Below are 9,571 nucleotides of genomic sequence, written 5' to 3'. Positions count from 1 at the left end.
CCAGGCTAGAAAAGTCAAAAGGTCAACTCACATCCCGAAAAAAGACTTAGTGAGGTTTCTAAATTATAAATTTAAGTTACGGAGTAGTATTTGGTAAATAAGTTGTAAAATAGCTTTTTAAATTGACTTTTATTTTTTTTATTCGCTACTAGTTTACAATTTTCATATAATAATAATAATAATTCATAGTCCATTTTGATATTTTTTATTTTTTTAAAAAAAATCTAAGGGTGTAATCGTAAATTAATATGCCTACAACAAAATCTCATAATCACAAACAAGGAGTAGACTACTTTTCAAAATCAGTTCTTTTGAGTTAAAATAAATTATTAAAATCATAATCTATTTGAAATAAATTTAACTAAGCAGTCCAAAATAATTTTTTCAAAATTAAAATCTATAAGTTGACCAAAATAAGCCACACCAAATACCCCCTCCCAATTGACTCCCTCCATTATGAAAATTATAGGGCGCATTACACTAAAGGTCCCTATAGTTTGGAACTTGTGTCACTTTAATCCATAACTTTTTGATTGTCACACATTTGACCTTGAATTTTGAATATTATTTCAAATAAGGACAATTGAATATACCATTGCTCAATTTCAAGGATAAAGTCGTCAATTTGATAAAATATAAACTAATTTGACAAAAATGAATGTCAAAAAAATATTTTTAAATTTTTAAAATTATTTCTATACACCAAAGATAAAATTATATAAAATTGATAAATTTTTTACACGTGTATTTATTTTTTTACCAAATTAATTTTTATTATGTATTTGGATGATAATCATGTAATGGGTGATTATTTTTAGGGAGATTGACCAATAAGTCTCATATTTTAGACTTATAATTCATATAGTCTCATATTTTTTTACTTATGATCCATTTAGTCATTTTTTATGTGTAATGACTTATTTACTCACCACATTGAAGTGTCATATTTCAAAAAGTATACTAAGGAGTTTTGTTAGTGTCGCATTATACCTGCTATTGGAATGTCAAATTTGAAAAAAATATATTAAAGATTTTTTAATTTTTTGTAGTGTCATATCATACCCGCTGCGTTTAAGTGTCATATGTCACGTTTGAAAAAAGTGCACTAATACGTTTTTAGTGTTTTTGGAGTGTCACATCATACTCGCCACGTTGTCCCATTTAGAAAGTTTTTAATTTTTTTGGAGTGTTACATTATATCCGCTACGTTGTCACATTTAGAAAAAGTATATTAAGGAATTTTTAGATTTTTTTTAAGTAAAAGATTTAGGTTGCGTTTGGTAGAGTTTTGTAAATATGATTTGAGAGTATGAGTTGTATTTTGAGTTTGTGAGTTGTGGAATTATGATTTGAGTGTAGAAAATTTGTTTGGTTATGATTTTTGAATAGAGTACTGAATTGAGTTTTGAATTATATGTGGAATTGAGTTTTGAAAGTTTGATGTGACATGTGAAATAGGAAAATTTGTTTGGTGATGAATTTTCAAAATAGTTTTCAAAACTTAATTCAACCTATAATTGATAATCAAACACACAACCCATATATCGATATCTGTGTTTTTGATCAACAGTCATAACCAAATTATTTTTAAAATACTCAAATAAAAAAATAATTTTTTTTTCAATTAATTGTTTTTAAGTATTTTTTTTGAATAATTTTTTTTTCAAATAATTTTTTTTAAAAATAATTTCTATGTCAATTATTTTGTGTCAATTAATTTTTAAAGCCTGTACAAACATTTTGTACAATACGTTTTTTAATATTTTTCAAAAATTTTGTTGAAGTCATCAACTTTGGAGATTACATATTGATAAAAATTAACAAAAATCAATGTGTTTAATATTTTTAAATACAAACCAAAACGTAAATATTGCTAAACATTATCAATATTTTTTCATTTGTTAAATTTTATTAATTTAATAAAAAAATCGTTTCTTTTCGTTGGTGCATTATTGTCACCTACCTCTCACCCACCCGTGAAGGTCATATAATTAGGGGCAAGAGTGATATTTGTGTACAAAATGACCAATACGCCCCTCTTGATTTGAATGGCAGGTTGTTGTGTAAGAACAAAATGAAAAGGGTAATACTGTAATTTCGCTCATCCAATTGACCCACAGCATGTCAGTTCATTTAGTTCATCACTCAGGTGTGATAAAGGAAAAGAAAGAAGAAGCCAAAACCTGCACACATAGTTAGTAATGAGTATACAGCAAAAATTAAAAATACATAAGGAAAAAAAAAATAATCAGCAAGAAAAGAAAAGTAAATAAGAAAAAAAAAAAAAAAAAACCCCTTCTGGACTTTCTGAACCTGAGCCTTTATATAAGTCATTATCTATGCATTCATTTAACCACACCATCTTCACCATCTCATTCCAACAACTTCAACAACTCCTTCACCGTACAATATTAACTACATTCAGTGTAGATATCCGTGTGAAGGAAGAGAGAAGAAGTTAGTTTGAACCACAGTTCATATTCTTAATAGCTTCGGAGCTGAGTTGCAAGAAGGCGAAGAATCACCATATGGGACAACCGGTTGGTCATCCCGCCAGTCAACCGGCCGGTCATCCAGTTTTAGCCCCAGTTCGCCTTCTGCGCTCAATTTCGATATCTGTTGGTTGCTTTTTAGCAAAGGCTCAGTTTGCCTATCTGTTCCTTTTTTTTTTCACACCAACATCATACATTTACTATACATTTTTCTTAACTTTTGCAATTATCATGCCGAGAACAAAAAGAGAGAGGCCTGAACGTAGCGAAACCTCTAACCCTGTACAACGTCAACCACAGCAACAACATCATCACTATCCAATTGTTGATTTTCTCACATATCATCACGAACAAGCTTATTCAAATTTTGCTAATCGACCAATTGTTACAGGAAGAAATGTAAAGCTACATTCTCAATATGATCCACTATTGCTTGGCAGACTGGATATGATGGGATGGTTACCTTTAACTAATTTACCACATAAGGTATATCCCCGTCTTGTATATTTATTTTACCTTCACTTGACATCTGCTGAGGAACAAGTGGAACCGTTCAGTCTGACCTCTTATGTGAAGGGAGAAGTAATCACACTCAACCCCCGCACTTTAGCACAAATTATTGGAGTTGAAACAGGAGATTTGCAATGTCATTTTCAAACTGAGGCTCAATTAGCTAACATTGTTGGTGATCTAACTGAGGTTTATACCACAATTTGTATGAGCCGATTCACCGGCACTAATTTACAAGCAAGACATTTAAAACCCTACCTTAGTATTCTTCATCGATGGATAGTTGAAAATGTCACTTCCAAAAAAGGACATTTTGATGTTGTTCCATGTTTTAATGTTTATTTGTTATATTGTTTTGAAATTAGACAAAAATTAGATTTATGCTACATATTACTGAGAGAAATGATGGTTGCAAAACTTGGTACTCTCAGTGGCCGGTCACTATATTTTGGAGCTTTGTTAACCAAAATTTTCAAAGCGCATCACATCAACCTTGAAGGTGAAGTAGATGTGAGAATCACTTCATCAATTTCTGAGTACACACTGACCCGAGCTGGTGGTGCTGAAAACTTACTGGGCTCTATTAATTTTGAAAATAAACCAATACCTGATGATGAAGAACCCAATAACAATGCCATGCTACCAAATGAACAACCCCAATATTGGACTGATTATTTAGCGTTAGAACAAGAACGGTACAATCAGCGCCTACAATGGGAATAACAAATGGCTAATCAGGTCAATACATTGGGTACTCGGTTCAATGAATTTGCCGCCGCTCAGAACTCATTAATTTAAAAATTTGGTGAGTTTCGTGTAGACTTAGGGAGACGTGATGACGTGACAATGAACCACATTGATCAGATTGACCATTGAGTCACTCAAGTGTACCATCATTACTTCCCTCCACCTCCATCACCACCTGACAATGATGCTTAACTTATTTTGATGAGCAGTTAAATGGTTCACACATGCTGTGGTTACGTTTTGTTTTCTTATTTTGTTGTGGTTATTTTGTTTTCTCATTTTGTTGTGATTATTTTATTTTGTTATTTTGTTGTAATCTTTTGTATTGACGTAATAAATGGTAAATTTTTTTTTTCTGCACTGTAAAATTAACCAGTGACAATATTATAACAATTTGTGAGTTATTTTGTGAAATTAAAAAAAAATCATACAAAAATTAATAACAAAGCCTTCATTTCAAAAAAATGAAAAAATTAAAATTAAAAAAGTCTACGAATTAATAAAAAAATTAAAATTAATAACAAAACCATTATTTTAATAAAATGAAAAAAACAAATTAAACAAAATAATCGGCTCAAATGAAATAAAACAAGTTAAAAATTAATAATTATTAATAATTATACTTTTTTTTAATAAAAATGAAATAAAAATTAATAAAAACTTGTTTGGTATAATATCTGAAAATAATAAAACTATTATGTTAACATTAACAAAAAAATAATAATAAAAAGAAATTAAAATTAATAACAAAGCCTTCAAATTGTTTTAAAATGAGAAAAGTAAATTAATAAAAATATGTCGTCTACAAATTAATTTTAAAAATTTTAAATTAATAACAGAACCATTAATTTAATGAAATGAAAAAAACAAATTAAGAAAAAAAATTCGGCTAAAATGAAATTAAAAAAAAGTTAAAAATTAGTAATTACACATTTTCTTTAATGAAAAGGAAAAGAGAATTAATAAAAACTTGTTTGGTATAATATCTGAAAATAACAAAACCATTATGTTAACATGAACAAAAAAATAATAATAAAAAGAAATTATAATTAATAACAAAGCCTTTAAATTGTTTTTAAATGAGAAAAGTAAATTAAAAAAAATATGTTGTCTATAAATTAATTTTAAAAATTTTAAATTAATAATAAAACCATTAATTTAATGAAATGAAAAAAAAAATTAAGAAAAAAAATTCGGCTAACATGAAATAAAAAAAGTTAAAAATTAGTAATTATATATTTTCTTTAATAAAAAGGAAAAAAAATTAATAAAAACTTGTTCGGTATAAAATTACTAGCAAAACCATTATGTTAATAGCATGAAAAAAAAATTAATAAAAAGACATTTAAATTAATAACAAAGCCAAAATTTCAATAAAATGAAAAAAATTAAAGTAATAAAAAAATGTCGTATGCAAATTAATAAAAAAATTAAAATTAATAACAAATCTATCCACGGCCAACAATGTTTTTTTAATAAAAAGTTAATGAACATCATAAATTGAATGAATATCATAAATTATAATTTTTGCATTCATCATTCAACCATCAAATTCAATAAAGTGTTTGACCCTGCATATTATACATTGCATCAACAACATATTTAAGCGTCTTCATTAACGTAATAACAATTTGTTGATTGACCATGTGATGATCTTTGCGTTCCCTTTCCTTTAATTGCCATTTAGCCCAATCGTTGTCCTCATTGTTAGTTATCTTACAAAAAGAGAAAAAAAGTCATTAAATTCACAGTTACGTAAAGTGGGCGAAGTTATGTAATAAAGGTGTCATAATGATTGAAACTAGTAAAATAATTATACATTTAAAACCATTAGTCACTACGATATTCACTTGCCTTGTTGACATCACAAATCTATCCATGGCCAACATGATTTTGTCACATAGCAGTAGCAATTGCATCCCTAAAGTTAGATTGGTACGTCAACCCATGTTGTGACATGTCAACATAGTCAGCTTGGTCTCCAACAAGCCCGTCTACTTCTGCTTCTGCTGCCATTTCATTATCAGCTTCCATGAAGAATGCGTCCATATCTGCATGTAAACGGATCCAATTGTACAGTACACAACATGCAATCACGAGAGGGCCTTGTCTTGTTATGGAGAAGTGGTTTGGAAATACTCTTCTGATCCTAGAGAACGCTTGTGATCCTCTTCTGGTCACCTGAAAAGGAATAAACACTCCGGTCGGGGGTGCCGGAATTAGCGCTCCGACGGACAAGTTAGAATCCACACTCAAGAATACTTGTATTCTAAGTTAAGCACAACAATTCTCACATACCTTTTTTAGTTTGTTGTTCCTTTATTTATACTTGTTTCCTGGGCCTCGTGGCTAGGTCCACTTGTCACTCATTATCCTCTTATTTACTCAGCTCCATAGTTCGGTATCTATTCGGCCTATTTATTATATTCGGCATCCTTATCATGTAGGATAGAGCCGTGTAACATCTGTCTTCTATAGTACGCTTCTGATTATTCCAATTATCTGGCTCCCACAATTGCCCCCCAAACACCTCGCTAGCATCAGTTAGTCGGTGTGTTTGGCTAGAAGTCAAAAATTCGGTGGTTAATCTTCTTCCCGATGCGCGTCAGAATGCGTACGCGTTTTTTGGTCATTGTGACACTTTCCCGCCCCATTCATGCTTCTCTCGCGTTTATTATGATTTGAAACTTAAGTCCTTTCGAAAACATACTTTTTCGAATATTTGAACCTCCTGGACTGCCAGTCGGTATCTCTTCTTCGACGCGTTTTCTGCAACTCCTATCCGCTCTCTCCTTGTCTCCTTTGCCTTTCGTAAGTTTTCTTCTCTTCTCCTTGCAATCCTATTTTTCGCTTTTATTTCTGATTTAGAATATCCTTGAGTCCTTCCTTGAATAGCTAAGCATTTGAAAGACCTCCTTTCCGATGGTCGAATTTCTGGGTTCCGAAGACATTTTTCTATCCCTGAGGATGTCCATCTTTCACTGGTAACGGACAGTACCCTTGATATGGAGAGGGACGACCAAAACACAATCGTCTTCCCTTTCCTGTCTATTGCGGAGGGCGGAGTTCGCTTTCCCCTACACCCATTTCTCAAGGCCATCCTCCGCTATTGGAGTCTGATTCCTTCGCAACCCAATGTGAATTTTTTTTGAATCGTAATGGGAATCGTAGAGTTGAACCGGTGTCTTAGGATCAACCTTGGCATTCCGGCGATTTGGCATTGCTATGCTTTAGTCAAATCCTCCGGTCGGCTTGGGCGCTACTTTCTCAGGGCCAAGGACACCGACCATCATTTGGTAACGATGTTTGCCAGCTCTGGCAAACGAGTTGACGATGTAATGGTCAATGTCCGAGGCAACTGGGAGTTCGGCGAAGGCGAAGATCGCCTAGACCCTATTCCCAAATGGAGGGGTGAACGAGGTCGCCGTATAACTCCTTGTTTGTTGATCTTTCTTTTATGTGGCTTTTTCTCCAAACCTTACCCTTTGTTCTTGCAGGCAATAAGTTGAAGAGGATTTTGACCTTGGCTGACGACGCAGTCTTTGCAGAAATTAAAACTGTACTAAAGTACTTTGGCCGTCCAAATGTACAGAGGCAAGGAAGGGCTGCCCATATTCTCCTGTGGTACGAGCCTACCTACACTATGTTCTCGGCCGTGGGCGACATCCCGATCCCAACCGGCGAGCAACACCTTACAGCTCTTGTCTTCCCCAGTTTCAAGATCCTCAGGAAAATTGGTCTCGAAGCTTCTGATTCGGAGCAAGGCTTAGAGCCGGTTGTCAAGGTAGATGCCGAATTAACGAGGGCGTTCACCGTTGAGGCCGAAGAGGTCGATAAAGCTCTGAAATCAGTGATTGAGGCAGCCGGTCTTAACCAGCCTAACTCACCGTCCACTTCGGGTCGGGCAGAGTTTTCCTTTGGAGATATTTTTACAAACTTGGGAGACCTTCCCGGTACTTTTTCAAAGGGCATGGCTGGGGAGAATCTCACGCAGATGGCGAGAAAGAGAAATGCCAAGCAAATGGCCGCTCGAAAGAAAGCCGAGGCCGCTCGTTTTGAGTCTGCCCCGATTAAATCTTTACAACCAGTTACTGGAGAAGAAACGGCGTGAGTTGTTGTGGCCGAGACGGAGGGGGCTGAACAGTAGGTTACGGAAGAACGACTGGTTTCAGAAGAGCGAGGCGAGACGAAAGGAGCTGAACAGCGGGGCGAAAAACGTTCCGCCGAGGAGAGGCCGGTTCGGAGGATAGTCCTACTAACAAACGACCTCTCTTAGAGGAGTCCGACGTGGTTGTTCCCTTCGTTGTTTAACCAAATATCAAAGACACGCCAATCTCCTCTGACGCATTTACCATGAAGAATCCAGCCGTGGCGTTGAGCTTAGCCGCCTCGGTTTCGCTACCGGCTGACAAGGCCACATTTCGAGAAGAGCCGGATTTGGTAGCTATAGCGTTCGCTGCCCAGTCGGCCCTTCTGGTATGTATACGATAATTTTCTTTTTTGTTCGTTTGGTTTGGTTTGCATACGATGTTGCTTGATATGGTGATCCAAACTTGTTTTGCAGACGGTTGGAAGGATAGCCAAACTAGGCCGCCGGCAGCGTGATGCCATTGAAAGAATTGGCCGCTTGAAGTTTGAAGCTGAAGGTGAAAGAAGCAGGGCCGAGTTCGAGGCGATGAGGGCGGCAATGGAAAGTGCTCGAGCCGAAGCTGAAAAGGAGAGGGCTCAGACTGTTGACCAGCTTAGATCCAAAGCCGAGGATAGGGCGAACGCGAGCGAGGAGTCGCTCAAGTTAGCCCAAGAGGCGCTTTCCAAGGCAGAGGCCGAGTTAGAAGAATTGAAGATGGCCAAGGAAAAAGCCGAATCTGTAGCTTCTACGGCGCTAGAAGCTGGGAAGAGCGCCGCCTTGAAGGAATATGTAGATGAGGTCCCCAAATTCGAGAATCAGGGATTCAAACATGGGTGGCTCAAAGCCCTTGCTGCCGCTGGAGTTACATTGGCCTTGCCAATGCCATACGAGCAAGTGGACGTTGAGCCACTTGAGTCTGATCCCGAGGATTGATCTGGGAGACATTCTAGTTTTATTAGGTATCTTTAATTTCAATGTACGTTTTTGTTTAGTGGATTCAAGGTAATTTTCATGTATAAATTAGTTACTATCTGTACTCAATTTATTAATGAAAATTTCCTTTCCGTTTCACTATTACTTGTACGTAGTTGTTGAATTTAATGAAGGGTTTTGCCTTCCACTACTTTGGATAACAGTGTAATCTTGGCCATTATATTAGTTTAATTTCAATTTATCCGAACAAGTAAATCGATTCATGAAACGACTTTCAGGCCGAATAGATTGATGAATCTGCCCTTGCTCCAGCTGGTTCATGAATTTCAAATGCCGAATCACACAATATTGATGAGTCGATTCGTGAAGGGGCTGCGGCACTCAGACCGAATAGATTGATGAATCTGCCCTTGCCCCAGTTGGTTCATGAATTTCAAACGCTGAATCACACAATATTGATGAGTCGATTCGTGAAGTGGCTGCGGCACTCAGGCCGAATAGATTGATGAATCTGCCCTTGCCCCAGTTGGTTCATGAATTTCAAACGCCGAATCACACAATATTGATGAGTCGATTCGTGAAGCGGCTGCGGCACTCAGGCCGAATAGATTGATGAATCTGCCCTTGCCCCAGCTGGTTCATGAATTTCAAATGCCGAATCACACAATATTGATGAGTCAATTCGTGAAGCGGCTGCGGCACTCAGGTCGAATAGATTGATGAATCTGCCCTTATCCCAACTAGTTCATGAATTTCAAAC

The sequence above is a fragment of the Camellia sinensis genome, chromosome 3 (genome assembly GCF_055761805.1).
Source record: "Camellia sinensis isolate YWXY chromosome 3, ASM5576180v1, whole genome shotgun sequence".
Lineage (NCBI taxonomy): Eukaryota > Viridiplantae > Streptophyta > Magnoliopsida > Ericales > Theaceae > Camellia > Camellia sinensis.
Note: the sequence above shows the minus strand (reverse complement) of the source record.